At 48.8% G+C, this 12,720-nt stretch overlaps 2 protein-coding genes and 1 pseudogene across 4 annotated transcripts in view; 1 reads left to right on the top strand and 2 right to left on the bottom strand.

Moving 5' to 3' along the window:
• The window catches only part of LOC147461281 (uncharacterized), a 214,562-nt gene that overhangs the window by 142,958 nt on the left and 58,884 nt on the right, over positions 1 to 12,720 (bottom strand). The gene's annotated exons all lie outside the window — the stretch shown is intronic.
• Positions 1 to 12,720, top strand: part of LOC147461282 (uncharacterized) — a 157,033-nt gene that overhangs the window by 85,013 nt on the left and 59,300 nt on the right. The gene's annotated exons all lie outside the window — the stretch shown is intronic.
• On the bottom strand, positions 324 to 2,198 carry LOC147461283 (uncharacterized; annotated as a pseudogene).

The raw sequence follows: 12,720 nt of genomic DNA on the forward strand, positions 1-12,720 counted from the left end.
TTGGCTTTAATGGCACTACCACAATTATTGTCCTAGCACATGTTTATCTTAACACATATAGGGGGCGGGGGAAGACAGATTTTTTTCGCGTAGATGATCTCGCATAGGTAGCTCCAAGGAATTGTGCACCAGGGAGGTGTCGATCACACACACACACACACACTTTTTTTCATTATAAAGTTGGATCTTACTATTGATTGGAAATCCCAAAGTGAGGAAAACCCATGAAGTATATTACATCACTATGGAAAGTGTAAAACTGAAAAGCAAGCAAAGTAAACCTCATAATTATTAATAGAGAGGTTGTCCAAGTCAAAATTGATTTAAAGTGATCGACATAGAGAACCCTTGCAGAATCCGAAGCGGGCTTTTGCTTGACTGGTCTTGCGGGCAGGAGGCGTGTCCCTCGGTTGAATGATCGGGACAATCACCCCCTTTCCATTCATGTCCAGCATCAGTTGATTCATGCCCTTGGCATACAATCCCATCACATAGGAGTCATACCAGGCCAAGCCGAACATCATATCGTAGGAGTCCATGGGCACAACAATGAAGTCCACTCTTGCCCGCCATTCACCTACCTGGACCGCCACATCGTAGGCCATTGCTGTGTTTGAATCTTCGCCCTGGACAAAGCCTACTGAGATGCTTCGTCCTCCTCCGGGCTTGCAGGTCTTTACCCCCAAGCGTTTGGCGCATGACGGTGAGATGAAGTTGTGACTCGCTCCAGAGTCGAGCATCGCCAATTGTGATTGCCCGTTGATCACCGTCTTGACATACATATTTGGGATTGGTTTGATGCGTGTTGCCAGGCAGTGTAGGGAAGCTTTGATGGCTCCTACGCGGACTGTTCCTTCGGTAGACTCCTTGTGTCCGCCTTCTGCCTCTTGCTCCGTAATTTCAGTGATCTGTACTTGGGACATTCCTGTTCTGTCCGCGTTGGTCTCATTGGCCCAAGCGGAGTGAGCTCGAGACTGAGAGTTAGCTTTGTGACAGTCACCATCCCAGTGAGGACCCCCACAGTTACAGCAGGGGCGGGACGGGGTCGCTCTCCAAGGCATCGTCCGTTGAGCAGCCCCTCCTGGTTGGTTTACTGAGGAGTTCCTACTACTCGACGAGCCACTGTAGCTGCTTGGAGCGTTACTGCGGAAACCTCCGTATGGTCGGGGCTGGCTTGATGTGTTACATGCTGGCTCACTTCTCTGAGGCCCAGCTGAAGACTGACTTTTGTTTGAATTTGCAGGGGTAGTCCCACTTCCCCCAGTCTTTGTGTTGGTGGCCCCCTTTCGACGCAAGTCGGAGTCCACTAGCCTTTCTGCCATGGTTAATGCTGCCATGTAGTCGGCAGGATTTTGCTTTTCAATCTCCCTACGGGCCCAATCTTTGAGCCCATAAAGGAAGCCGTGGAGTCTCTCTCTTTCCCAAGTCATCTGTTCCACTTTTAACATGGACTGCCTGTATCTGGACACATATTCTTGCAACTTGCTCTCACCTTGGGTTAGGGCCCTCCATTCGTCTAGATTCTTCGGAACGAAGTAGTCCCGCATCTCAGCCTTGAGGCGGGTCCATGATATGTAAGGATTTTTTCTTTCCTCTAGTAGGAACCAATTGTAAGTGTCCCCTTCTAGGAAGTAAGACACTATTGACGTCCATAAGCGTTCTTCCATTTTGCTGGTGCGGAAGAAGCTCTCTGTGTCGCGGGTCCATTTTTCCAGTATCAGTGAGTCCCGTTGGCCCGAGTAGGGAGTGGGCTTGATAGGCTTGAAGCTTCCCATTCCATCACTCCCACTCGCGGGAACTCTTGACGTGCTTGCCTGTCCTTTCCCTTTGTCCACTGCGGCATTCTGAGCATTCAGCAGACTCACCTGTACGAGCTGTTGGACCAGCGCGGCTTGAGACTCTAGTATAGCCTCCCACCGGTTCATTCTGTCTTCGCGGGGAGGGTCATCCCTCTCTCCGTGAAATGAGTCTTCGTCTGCGTGACTCATTGTGTTAGGTGACGAAGGCGCGGACTCAAACTCTGGGCCGGCTTCGTTGATAGGGTCTAGGCGTTGTAGCCTCCCTTGTGAGCGTATCCACCTGGAATACTCCCAAGAGTCAATTACCCCGTCCGCTGCGATTTCTTCCAATCTTGCAGTGGGTAGGGACGAGCTGCTTGAGTCACTTTCAACGGGTCTCTGTGCCCCTCTGCTAGGCATAGACCGGCTTTGATTTTCTAGCTCTGATACCAAGGAAAGCGGAAAAAGGGAAGGCTCGCGTTAGTTGGGACGACCTAGTCCCGAATTCAATGTGGATCTCCCCGAAGCAAGCAGAAAAGGCTCTTAAACAGGGGGCCCAGGTTCATTGCTGTGTAATGAAAGTAACACTGGCAGATTTAGAAGAGTAGTGCACTATCGGGGACAGTCGCATCATCAAGGTGATTGAAGAATTCAAAGATGTGGTACCGCCTCAACTTCCAGCTGGTCTTCCACCCAAGCGAGCGGTGGACCACAAAATCGAACTGGTGCCTGGCCATTCGCCGCCAGCCCGTCCACCCTACCGAATGGAGCTACAAGAATTGAAGAAACAACTGGGGGAACTACTTGAAGCTGGATTCATCAGGCCCAGCAAGTCGCCTTACGGGGCCCCTGTTCTATTTGTCACGAAGAAGGACGGCTCATCCAGGCTCTGCGTTGACTACAGAGCCCTAAACAAAATAACTATCCGGAACAGGTACCCTCTGCCGCACATGGACGATCTAACAGACAGCTTGGTAGGGGCAAAATACTTCACTAAAGTCGATCTGCGATCAGGATACCACCAAATCCGGATCTTAGAAGAAGATGTGCATAAGACAGCTTTCAGATCACGCTACGGAGCTCACGAATGGCTAGTGCTTCCCTTTGGCCTCACCAATGGAGTGGCCACCTTCTCAGCAAGAATGGATACAGACTTCGGCGACATGCTGGATGAATTCCTCATTGTGTATCTAGATGACCTGCTAATCTACAGCAAGACTTACGAAGAGCATGTAGAACACGTACGCCAGGTGCTCCGCAGACTCAGAGAGTGCAAGTGGTATGCAAAGTTGGAAAAGTGCGTCTTCGCAGTACAGGAAGTGGAATTCTTGGGCTTCTTGGTCATTGCTGATGGGATCCGAGTGGATCCTAAAAAGATTGAGGCCGTGGTGAACTGGCCTGCTCCTTGAACAGTCACACAGGTGATCGAGTTCGTGGGTTTTACTCAGTATTGCCGGAAGTCCATCAAAGACTTCTCGAAAATCATGGCTCCCATCACAGACACCACCAAGGGTTCGCTGGCGTTCAAATGGACAGAAGAAGCTGAACGAGCTTTTGAGCATATCAAACAAGTAATGTGCTCTCTACCGGTACTCAAGCGCCCAGAGTTCGACAAGCCATTTGAAATTCACACCGATGCATCACGCATCGCCCTAGGAGGGGTACTAATGCAAGAAGAAAGACCAGTAGCCTACATTTCGAAGAAGTTTTCAGATCCGCAGAAGAGATGGGCTACACACGAGCAGGAGATGTATGCAGTGGTGTACTGCTTTGACCAATGGCATCACTACGTATTGGACAAGCACACAAAGGTATACACAGATAATGTTTCCTTGAAGTATTTCCAGACGCAGCCTAAGCTCTTGCACAAACAGAGCCGATGGCAAGATCAGCTACTAGCAGAATATGACATAGAAATCATTCATAAGCCGGGCAAGCAGAATGCGATGCCGGATGCTCTCAGTCGCATGCCAGAGGTTAATGCAGTCAGCATAATAAGCAGCGAAGAGGTACTGGATCAGATTCGCGAGGCCAGTAATACAGACCCCGCAGTGTTACAGATGATGCAGAGTTGGCGACAAGGCAAGACCTCAGTGGGGCTCTTCGACTTGTGGGATGGGCTATTGTATGCTCATAACCGCGTGTATGTACCAGATGATCCAACGCTCAAAGCAAAGCTACTCTGGGAAACCCACGATTGCAAAGTTGCAGGTCACGGTGGGCAAAAGAGATCCTTTGACAGACTAAGCCGCTACTTCTTCTGGCCAAAGATGCAGGAGGATGTGGTCGAGTATGTAAGAACTTGCCCAACGTGCCAGCTAGTCAAGGCGCAGCGAATAAAGCCAGCAGGGCTTTTGATGTCTATGCCTACACCATCTTGACCTTGGGATGTAATCAGCATGGACTTCATTGTCGACTTACCAGAAAGCCACGGATTCACTACCATCTTGGTGATAGTGGATTACTTTTCAAAGCAAGCACACTTCATTCCCGCAAAGCCGCCGCTTACAGCCTACCAGACAGCGCGGCTCTTCTTCAAGCATGTCTTCAAAAATCACGGACTGCCCCTGGCAATTGTGTCAGACCGCGACAGGCGATTCTTGAGTGACATGTGGCGGAAATTGTTCAAGCTCCTAGGCACACAACTCAGATTCTCGTGAGCCTATCACCCCCAAACAGACGGGCAGACTGAGCGAATCAATCAAGGCATCGAAGACTACATCCGCTGCTATGTTCAAGCAGATCAAAAGGATTGGGCAGATTTCGTGGAAGTTCTTGAGTTTCAGTACAACAACAGTGTGCACTCAAGGACAGGATACACACCGTTTGAACTAGCTACAGGTAAAGAGGTGATTACGCCCATGGCCCTTGCTTCGGGCACCATGCATGCAGAAGATCAAGATACTGAGCAGTTTCTGATGGCTTGGCACAAACGTCTGGATGTAGCCAGAAAGCACTTGATGAAGTACAAAGATAAGTATGTAGCCAGACACAATGAGAAAGCACGAACCGAGTTCTTCCAGAAAGGTGACTTGGTACTGGTCAGTGCACAAAACATTAACCTGCCAGAGAACTTGACTCCCAAATTCAACCACCGCTACTATGGTCCATATCGGGTTCTACAAGACTTCAACAACGTCTCCTACAAGCTGGAGCTACCCTCCAATGTCAAGATCCACAATGTCTTCCACATCAGCTTACTCAAACGATTTCAAGTTGATGGGAAATACGGCCGCCATGTGCCTCTGCTAGACAAAGGAGTAAACCCCTTTGAGCCAGAAATCATCATCAAACATCGTTTCAGACGCAACAACCTGGAGTTCTATGTAAAATGGCGAGGGCGGCCAATGTCAGATTGCACTTGGGTGCCAGAAGATAGAGTCATTGCAATGGATAAGCAGCTATTGCTTCGGTACTACCGGATCCCGGAGCTCAAGCACATGCCTAGGGCATAGAAGTCAACCAACATGTACAGCAGTAGTGTAGGATGCATTAGTTCAGCACAGTTATGCTTCAGTTTCAGCACAATAAAGATGCAGTATGCGACAATTATACGATGTATGTACTATGTGGTCAGATGCTTTCAGCCTTGACGAGGACGTCAAGTTCCTTAAGGGGGGGGAGAATGTTGGGATCCTCGTGAGAGGGAGTTTTTTCACGGCGGCCGACGCGCGTCCCGCGGTCCTCCCTGCCTCAAGCGCCCCCATGTGGGCTGTCCCTCATGCGTGCCGGCGGTCCACGTTCCCACTTCTAACCTAACACCCGCTAACCTAACTCCCTCTAACCTAACACCCGGTGACCTAACTCCGGGTAACCTAACACCGGCGGGTGACCTAACACCGGTGACCTAACTTCCCAACGTGGACGGTGCTTGAGGGGGACCGGGGCCCCGTTTGGTGAATTGCCCCTCTCCGCGGCCATGCTCCCCGCGGGCCAACACATGACGACCAGTGGACCCGTCGCTCCCGTGAACGCAACACGACTCTGGGAGCCCCCGAAAGGCTTTTTGCAAGTGAGAGCCCCGCTTGGGCCGTGGCCGGGTCCCCGGGGGTCCCGTGGTCGAAATCAGCCTGGGACGCGCCCGCGGGGCCGTTTCGGCATTTTGCACAGTTTTTGGAACGGCGGCTCCTTGACAGGACCGACGGTGATTCCTTGAGAGGGATTTCTACCTCAAGGCCATCGGGCTTGGGCGGTATGCCTGAGCGCCCCGAATTAAAGTACTTATATGGGAGTAGTACTCCACTCTTGGTGATCCGTGCGCATCCTACCGCGGTAGCTAAGAGGGGGCCGGTTGTTCAACCAGAGCCGGGGTGGCAATCCTCACGTCCATAAAACCATTTACCCATACTAGGTTGGAGTTAGGTTAACCCAGTCTTCTGAGGCGCTGGAGGGGCCTCCGTCCCTTTTTGTAATCTGCTTTTTGAATCAATACAAAGCGCCCGTCACTCACGGGCTTGTTTCTCCAAATCTTGTCTCGCGCGTCCCTTTGAAATACTTGCTCAACTTGTTGTGAAGTCGGCTAACTTGTGTTCAGGTGAAGGATCGACGAACTTCTACAACCACTTGATGAAACATTGGGAGATTATGAGATCTCCAAAGTATCCAAAACATCGAGAATTTGAAGTGAAGAAAGGAATAGATTGCACTGAAGATGAAGAGACTTCACTATACAACCGGAAATGCTTTTGAAAAACTCCATGAGGAAATTAAATGCTTAAGAAATCTGAGAAACCAAATCCGGGTATGTCTACAAAGCCAGAGAACAATCTCAAGTGTACAAAGCCCAACAATCCAAGAAGGCAGCTGTAAATTTGCGTACACTTGTTTAACACTAATGGTAAGCATAGAAAACGCATGAAACTGTCAATCTTGCACTCTATCCTCACTTGAAAGTGGAGGAATTGGGCATAAGGGAACCAACTTTTCAAGAATTTATGCCAAAGTTATTTATACTGCATAAACCAAATTTCTAGATGCCTGTGGAAATGAAAGAGTGTGTCCAAGTGTGTCGATGGGTTAGGAATAAAAATCCTAACCCCCAACAACTTATGGAACTTGTCCTATGGACCTTTAATTATTATTGAAGACACACACACACACACACACAATTATTGCGTAAACAACTGAGGACGTAGCCTATTGTATAGACACGTGCGATTCGCGCTGATATGTTGATGTGGCAGCTGTACGGATTTCCGCAATTTACATTGGCAGCTTTTGGCAGATTTCAGTGCTTACCTTTTGGACTAGATGCTTTTAGAACCTACTAGTGCCTTTTGGGAGTTGAACTTCTTCACTGTGTCTCTCGGGTGGATTATTCGTCTCTTTTTTAGTTTAGTTGTTTTGAAGTGCTAAAAGTCTGTTACAGTCTGTTCGTTTCAGTTAGTACGTGGTGCCATCTCGTTAAAGTGGTATGAAAGCTTCAGATGTGTGCTTTTTTGAACGCATACCTGTCCCTCAAGAGTAGACAAAGTAAGATGGCACTTCAAGAATGTACATTTTTTCCCCCCCTTTTCTTGAGAGAAAACGGGACCTACATGAACCTACAGATGGAAGCTATGGAGTTGGACGAAGAAGAAACGACGAGATAGGGGAAATGGAGGAGGAGATCGTTCTTGTCCTTTAAAACCTTTAACAATGTTTTTTGATGCTTTTCTATGTTTCGAAGGCCTCTAAAAATCTCTTCGACATTTGAGAATTCGGGTATGCAACAGAAGTCAAAGTTGATCCTCTCGATAAGCCCTACACGTTGACGTGAGCGATTTTGATTCCAACAATTTTTTAAAAAAATTAGGGTTTTTGCAACATGGTGACGGGTCAAAATTATGTTTTGGGTGCTTTTTGTGGACAACAGGTAATACTCGAAGCATTTGGGAGCATGGAGCTGGAGATCTATTCTTTTGCAACGAGGAGAACCACTTGCTTGAAATTTTACTTGAGAAATTGCTTGAGAATGTTGCCTTTTAATAACCAAAAAAACCAAATCCGTCTAATGTGAAAAGAAATTCCAACGCGGAAACATCATCAAATTCCGAGCAACCAGCTTTTGCTAAAGACAAAGGAAAATCCGTGGTCAACACAAATCGTGTCTGAGACGATACGACTATTCTCATGTAGCATGCTCAAGTTTTGAGCCTTCTTGGAACTCTCAATGGTCACTCCAATGTTTTGGTGTATAGCGGATGTTCGAATAATTTCGTCCAGCACTCAAATAGTTCAACAACTTGGATTGCCAACTCAAAAGACATCTCACTCCCTTCAACATTTGTTCTGCGGCCATGGCAAAATTTTCACCTATCATGGCTAACCTTTCACCTTAACTTAACCTAATGGATCTGTTTCCCTCTCACCTAAAGTCACCCTACTCCATTAAGCTTCAATTCTTCTACCTTAGCCGGAGGACTTAGCTTGAAACTGGGTAAACTTGCATTGCATAGGTGGGCTTGCTGCACGCAGCACTTTGCACCCTTTCTCACTTTGGCCCACATTTCTTGACCTAACCCACTCCATCGACAACACACTTTACCACTTACCCTCGCCATGGATAACCTTAGCACTCCGCAATTACCACCGACAACCCTCGCTTTGGATTCGACTTCAACCGGCTTGGCGGCACCCCTTGCACCCCCACCTCCCCAGTTTTGTCTCGGCCACCACGGTCCTTTTGGCTGAAACCACGTCCACCCTTGTGCCTCCGACGCACTCACCCACTGGTAACATCGTCACATTACCGGGCAACCCGCATACTTTGGATCATTACGAGCATATCACGGAGGAATTGGAAAACTCCCTAAAGATTCCTTTGACTTCTTCTCGGTGCTTGCCAAAAATGACCTAACCCATAACCGCTTGAATGTATCATCATCCTCCACCATCGACACACCTCTTGTTTTCGGAAAGCCAAAGGTTTCCTCTTCAATTTACCCCTCCACCAATTTGGCAACGCTACCGCAACTCAAGAAGCCGGTGGATTTTGAGGTGATTCTCTCCAATTCTATTTTGGAATTTAAGAAGCTACACGGTAAATTAAAAAGAGCTATAAGTTTCTTGGCACATCTCAATGAGTTACTCCGTAACCAAAAAGCTTCCAATAGCCTTTGTATCAAACCTCCCAAGCTTACCATTGATGATTCCCAAGCCCAACCTCTTCTCAATGCCAAGCTCTCTTCACTCACCGTACGTTTCCAACTTGATTCCACACAAGCTCTCATCCAAGCACAAACTCTACTCATAAAAAACCTCCAATTTTATCTTGATGGCTACCACTCACTAGTTGAAGAACGCCTCAATGATCTTAGCAATAGGCTTCTCTTGATTTCCATTCCGCTATTGTCAAAACATGATTGGAGTCTTAAGCTTAAAGAATGGAAAACCTCTTCTCTCAACCTTTCCTCTTTGAAATCCAAACCTACATCTTGAATGCCCATCTAACATCTACGAAGGAGGAGGACGCCATACTTGCACGCAAAAGATCCATCAATACATTTGAAGAGGAAGTCATTTCCCTTCCAAAAGAACAAACCATAAAGAACTCGTGGAGCAAGTGGTGGCGGAGCACTTTGGTTCAAGTAACACCAACGGGCGCTTAAGTGCAAGTCCGGCTAAACTATGCTTCCCCCCCTCCTCTTCCCCAAGTAAACCCTATCTGCCTCCCAAAAAACCCTTCCTTCCCCCACAAAGAACCCTCAACCCCCCTTCCAGAAAACCCTTCCAATCCCCTAGACCCTCTACCTGCCCTCAACCCTCTCCGTTGGAGCCTCAATCTAAAGCTCCTAAACCCTCTCAAGGCCCAACCAATAAACGAACTTTAGAATCTTCCCACCAAGCATCACCTCCTTATGTAAAAAACCCCCACTACATCCACCACCGGAATATACCTTCTAATGCTGTCTATCCTCTTTAACCCATTAGCCCCCAACACCCTACCATTTCCTACTCCAATATTTCTTCTCTCGCTTCCTCTTCCCACAAGAAAACTTTTTTTTTCAAAAGAACACCTCCCAGTACATGGGTGCATCTTTCCTTCTCCAAGTCCTCCCTCCTCCCGTATCTTTGGATCTCCAGCACTGCCGCTGCATCACCTCTTGACAAAGATTACCTCGAACTCCCAACCCGCAAAGGACGATTGAGAAGAAAGTATTGGCTACCCCATTTAAATCCTCAACACTATAAGCTTCTCCTCTTTTGTAAGCTTAAAGCCTTCTCTTTGGAACTCGGTGTTTCCAACTTTAAAGTGCACAACCTTTCACCTAAAAAACTCTCTCCCCCTGAAAAGCGATGCTTACCTTTAGGTTTAAAATACATCCCCCCCCCCCTCCTCCCCCCTTTCAAACCCTTCATCCGCATCTCTTCTTAACGCACATACCAACATGGCAAGAAATTTCAAACTAAAGTTTTTTTTCAAGAATCATCCAACTCTACCACCCTCTCCTTTCAAGATACCAATTCCCCTTTGGAAGCCGCCTTTGCAAAACACCACTCTCAATCAAATCTTACTCATTAACCATATTAAACTTAACCTCATTTGGAACTCTACTTTCCTCCCACCCTCTAAACCTCCCCGTTTTGTCACTCAAGCCTTATCTAGCCTCAAATTGGATCCTTCCATTGTCATAAAAACCCGCCGACAAAAACTTTGGCTTGGTCATACTACCTCTGGATTGGTAGGAAAGTAACGTCCTCACCCACCTCAATGATACCTCCACTTACGAGCCTTGCCTCTCCATCCCCTTTCCCTTTATTGCTTCCCTTGACATTACCTACTATAGATCGTAACTTTATCCTCTCGCCCCTTGAAAAGCAACTTAAACCTTGCCCCATTTATTTCATCCCAAAACTGCACAAACCCTCCCTTGTGTCACGGCCTATTTGCTCCTTTGTCTCACGGCCTATTTGCTCCTATAAAGGCTATATCTTTGAAAAAGCTTCCATTTGGCTCCACTTCGAACTTTTTCCTATCCTCCTCACCTCTAAGCAAATTTAAAAAACTCTCTCACCCTCATCCAGGACCTTAACAACCTCCCCCTTCCCACCCAATACCCTACTCTTTACCTTTGATGTTGAGGCCCTCTACCCTAGTATCCCAATCAACCATGGCCTCAAAGCCCTCAAAGCCTCCATTTCTACCCATTTTGACCCCCTCAAAACCCACTTTATCCTCTCTCTCACGGCGCTCATCTTGTCGCACCACTATATTAATTTTTTTTTCGAGAAAAAGATCCTTCTATTAGTTAATGAAAACTACCCATAGGGCTACAACCACCTCTACAAGAGAGGGCTACAACAAACATGATGGGGAGACTCTCCCAATGAAAAAACAGCATATATACAATGAGGCTAAATCAAGAGATGGGAGGAGGGAAGAGCCACACAGGTGGACGGTAGTGCCATCTGAGCACACCCTGGACTATGGTGTAGAAAGGCCCAGGGCGCCAGAGTCGAAGGAAAGCCTGGCGGCGCTCCCGCATGCGGTTGGAGCTGCCCTGTAGTCCCTCAAGCTGTCCTCTGAGAGTATGGTCAGCTCTAGCCAAAAGTCACGAACAGTCTTTGCTGGTGGCACAGGGCGAGCCTCAGAGATGCGGAAACAGCAGGCCCGCCACATGAACCAAAGTGTCAGGCCACTGATGAGCTCCCAACACTCCTCTCTCTCACTGCACCACTCCTTTGGAGTAAGCTCTGTAGTAGCAGGCTGGAGTGTAGGTCGCCCTCCTGCATCACTATCATCCTGCTGGTGGAAGATAGCTCAAACTGAAGTGCCGGGCCCGTGAGGGTGGACCAAGCCGCTGCCCCCAAGTGTACTGTCGAGCCGTGGAGAGAGCAGGCATCTGCCGAAGAACTCGTAGCCATACCTGCTGGGGCGAGGGACAGTCCCAAAGACAGTGACGCTGACTCTCCACCAAATGGTCACAAGCTGCACATGCGGCCGAGAGACCACTATGCACTAGGTAGCTCCCTAATGCTGTAGCTCTGTGTGCGACCAGCCCACTGAAACAAGGTGACTCGCCTCGGATGTCTGGAGTCCCACAACCTCTCCCAAAAGGCTGCCAAGAACTCGACTGTGAGACCCTCCTCCTACCAATGACGTGCTGCAGCGGGGTGGGCCTCTCTCTGTGCTGCTAGTATATGACGTCCCAATCGAATAGTGTACTGAAAGAACGGGACTCCTGGGTGGTGTGTAGAAGAGAAGTGGTCCCTCCATAGCCACTCACCAGGATCCCACTGTACTCGTGCCAGTGGACAACACTCCCAAGCCCACAGCCTCCAGTGTCCAGTCTCAAGAGCTGTTAGGTCAGGGTCTATGACGCAAGTCCTCCCACAGATGCCCACTACTCGGATCCTCTGAAAACAGCACTCTACTACCTGCGGGGCCTCTATTGCAACTCGCTGTAGTCGTCCCCCACCCTGAAGCTCGAAGAACAGGGCTGGGGACAGTCTCTGAGCAGGCCTTGATTGAGATAAGAACCCCCAGTCGTGTGAAGGCTCCCATCCACCGGGGTGCTACTGGCTCAAGAGGCGTGAGCCACTCAGTTGGAATTGACTCTGAGATGTCCTGACACATGCTCTGCACCCCTCTCATACCCTGGAGCTGGAGCCCCTGCACCTCCTCTGACAAACCTGTGAACTCTAGCCAGTCACCTAGAGAGCGCGCTGGACCTGCTGCCATGGGACCCCAGGAAACATGAGGCCGACTACCAACCAAGTGGCCTCTCTGAGTGCTAACAATGGGGTTCCAGACGAGGGGCTGCCGTAGGCGCTCCTCCGTGCACGTCAGCTGTCTCTGCTCCAGGCCACGCCGTAAGAGCTCCTAAGATCGAAGGAAACTCACATCGAAGCAGTCCTTCAGTCTCCTGCTCAAACCAACTCTGCGCATCTCTGTAAAGATACATCTGGTCGAAGGTTGCCAAGGGCCTCTTGATTGAGGCACCCTGGCACGAAGCCGCTG

This window comes from Adiantum capillus-veneris, chromosome 3 (assembly GCF_014529385.1).
Source record: "Adiantum capillus-veneris isolate H3 chromosome 3, ASM1452938v2, whole genome shotgun sequence".
NCBI classification, from domain to species: domain Eukaryota; kingdom Viridiplantae; phylum Streptophyta; class Polypodiopsida; order Polypodiales; family Pteridaceae; genus Adiantum; species Adiantum capillus-veneris.